Genomic DNA, 3280 nt, shown 5'->3' with positions numbered 1-3280 from the left:
TGTAACCAGAAGGTTACAAGTTCGATCCTGACCAGGGGCTCAAGGTTGACTCAGCCTTCCATCCTTCCGAGGTCGGTAAAATGAGTACCCAGAATGTTGGGGGCAATATGCTAAATCATTGTAAACCGCTTAGAGAGCTCAGGCTATAAAGCGGTATATAAATGTAAGTGCTATTGCTATTGCTATTGCTATGTTTTAAATTATTGTTAATTTTTTTGTTTTGTTGTGCACTGCCCAGAACCTTTGGAGAGGACTTGGATGGACTTGACTGTGACTTGAGAAGTCCTTGGCCAGACTCCCAGTCAATCAAGGACCAAGAGGCACAATTGTTAAAACATTCCACAGCACTCCCAAGGTCTTCCTTGATTACATGAGATAAACTCTAATGTGCCCATTTCGCCCCATCCTTCACAGGTTTTTCAACCTATTCACTTTATTGTACTGGTAGAGCACACCCAACAGCCTGAACTGGACACAATGTGTTCTTTTGTCTGTCACGTTGGTCACCCTTTTCAGCAGAAAGATGTGGTCAGCATTTGTCCCCAAGGCAAGATATGGCCTATTTCAGCCCTCAAGACCACCGAGCAGAGTGTCTCTTCTCTGAATTCACCCGCTGTGTGTTTTGGCACCAGCTGTACAATCTTTCTGTGTCTTGGCTCTTGTACCCATCCTGCTTTTTGCCTCCAGACCAACGCTGCTTGCAGGCCCGATATGTGCAGCACACTTGGCTGCAGCCTTGAGATCAATCCTCATTTGGACTTTTCTTGGCGTCCTGAACTTCGAGTGGCACTCGGATCCCCGCTCTTGTCTTTTGCTTTCCTGCCTGTTCCAGAGGAAAAAGGTCCCTTTGCATTTGTCGAGCAACAAGGGTCCACACACCCCACCAGAAGGAACTAGGTATACTAATCTCTGCCCTGAAACCTATTGCTCCTCTTATCCCCTGCTCTCTCAAAAGTCCAAAGCTTTTCTATAAGACTGTTTTTCTGGTCAGCCTTGAGTGGATTTAATTTGGATCTCAAGCCAAAACTCCTCTTCATGAGTTCCAACTTAGTTATTATTGACATTATCAGCCTAGTTAGTTATTATTGTATTGCTTGCTAATCAAGATTTCTTTACTGTACCCCCCGAACCCTAAAATAAACCTGATTCTATTTGTTAACTTCAACTCTCTGTCAATCATTTCCAAGACCAAAGCTTTGCACAAGTGTGTATTATGTAATGAGCTGCTCCCTCTAAGGTCACTGGTTCCCACACAAGCCCAAAAGTTAGTGAGAGGTGTTTGCCAATTCCCTAGGAGCAGTATCATTAACAATTGCAGGATTAAAACTACGTGAAAAGAACTGGGACAAAAATGTAACATGAAAAGAACGAACAAATTCACTCTCCCTCCCATGTACCTAAAGAATATGGATTGATGTTTTCAATTATGTGAAATACGTGCTTGTTTTAACACCTCTCTCCCTCCATCCCCCACCCACTGGTATACAGGCAATGTTGTTATAGAAACACTTTTTTTAAAAAAAGGAGCATAGTTTTCAAGGTTATATTTGAAAATAATGACCCACAGACACAAAAGACAGGAAAATGATTTATTGAAAACATTACATCTATATTTGGAAGCAGATGCAAACACCATTATTGGTTTGCATGAACTTTTACTGCAGTGAGAACAAAGCATCAACTTTTATTTTTAAAAACCCAATTGACAAAGTTGTACAGAAATGGGGTGGGATGATGGGAAAGGAAGGAATGATGCCTTCACTCCTTAGCAACAAAAGCCAGTAGCAAAAGGTTGTGCAACAACAACCATCATTTCTTGCAAAATGTGTAATGCAGCACTTTTTGTTGTTGTTGCTGCTGCTAATTTTCTTAAAACATGCTTCTTCCTCACATTTCCATGTGGTTATCTGGTCAGTTTATTCACCCAATATCTGGTAGTGAAAGACATAAATTGAATTCATTTTTTTTTATTAGTACACCCAATATCCTCTTCAGCAATATATTCCAGGACTACAATAAATGTAGGATTGAAAATGTAACCCATGCCCTATTAGGCCCTTAACCTTTGGTGGCTCTATGTCCCAAAAAGTGTGGATGATGCCATGATTATCACATACGTAGCTGTGTTATAATTTCTCCACATTGCTAAATATTTTGCTATTTAAGCCATTGTGAGAACTCTGTTGCTAAAAAGCAGCAAATAAATATTTTTAATAAGGGCAGGGGGAGAGAAAGCAACACACACAGAGACCAGATTAGAGCTATAAGCAGTGTGACTTCAGGGATAAAAAGGAACAAAAACAAAAACATCCATTTTGTCAGAGCATCCCCCCCCCCATTCTTTTCAAAGCTTTTAATACTTTTGCACTAACTAATTTCCTCACAACAAGGTATACTGTTGGGATGGGGAAGGTTTTTCTTACAAGTTTGCACTAGAATAGTTTTGGCATACTTTGTAAAAGTTTTGATTTTTAAAAAAGCTTAAGAACTCTCTCTCTCACACACACAGGATGGGGCTTCTCTCAAATGTACAACTCACACACGGTTCGTGGGGGTGAGAGAGCGAGCAACATGGTACCTTGACCAAGGGGAACAAATCACACACAAACCAAACAGCAAAGGGTTGATTTTTACAAAATGACGTCTTACTTTCGTTCTTGGAGGGAGAACAACAAGCCAACAGCCAGCTTCCTGGGCTCTGCAGTTCCATACAAATTCCAAGCGGGGGAGGAGCACAAGATGCCAGGAGAACCAATAGGGCTGGGAGAAAAGTTAACCCTTTTTTGACTCTCTGCTACTGCTGAAGTGCTGATCTCCAAAAGACTAAATATTAATGAATGGGGGTGCAAAACGGGCGAGTGGGGAGTCATGTGACATGCCTCTTGGGAGCCCTTGAGGCAGTGGGGCCCCCAGAGAACTGTTTCCCCTTGTCTAATATTAGTGACGCCCCTGGGTGGAAGGCACACAGCGCCTCTCCAGGTGTTTATCTAAGAAACTCTTTAAAAGTTGTGTTTTGCTTGTGTAAAGAAGTCAGCTACTTTCCATCTATTTGCTGAACCACCCATCACCAAAATATGTAAGTGCTTTGCTTAGACTGTAGAATGTGTTAGGAGCTACCAATAACTTTTGTGGGATTTTTTACTACTACCTACCTACTCCCCTTACCAGCTTGGTTCCTGTAGTTTAATAAAGTAATCTTTTAGAGAGAACAATCTCGCCTCGTGTGTGTGTGTGTGTGTGTGTGTGTGTGTTCTCAGAGATTCTGGAATTGCCGCTCCCC

The 3280-nt window shown here is 41.7% G+C and overlaps 1 long non-coding RNA gene across 1 annotated transcript; it reads right to left on the bottom strand.

The window, feature by feature from the left end:
• Positions 1 to 1575: 1575 nt before the first annotated feature.
• Positions 1576 to 2712, bottom strand: LOC128340967 (uncharacterized). Its single transcript, XR_008314114.1, has 2 exons — positions 2650 to 2712; positions 1576 to 1931 (listed from the first exon to the last, which is right to left on the bottom strand). It is a non-coding gene; the product is annotated as an uncharacterized LOC128340967 (long non-coding RNA).
• Between the last annotated feature and the right edge of the window lie 568 nt (positions 2713 to 3280).

The sequence above is a fragment of the Hemicordylus capensis genome, chromosome 1, assembly GCF_027244095.1.
Source record: "Hemicordylus capensis ecotype Gifberg chromosome 1, rHemCap1.1.pri, whole genome shotgun sequence".
Classification (NCBI taxonomy): domain Eukaryota; kingdom Metazoa; phylum Chordata; class Lepidosauria; order Squamata; family Cordylidae; genus Hemicordylus; species Hemicordylus capensis.
The sequence above is the reverse complement of the archived record's forward strand: the minus strand, read 5'-3'. Positions and strand labels throughout refer to the sequence as shown.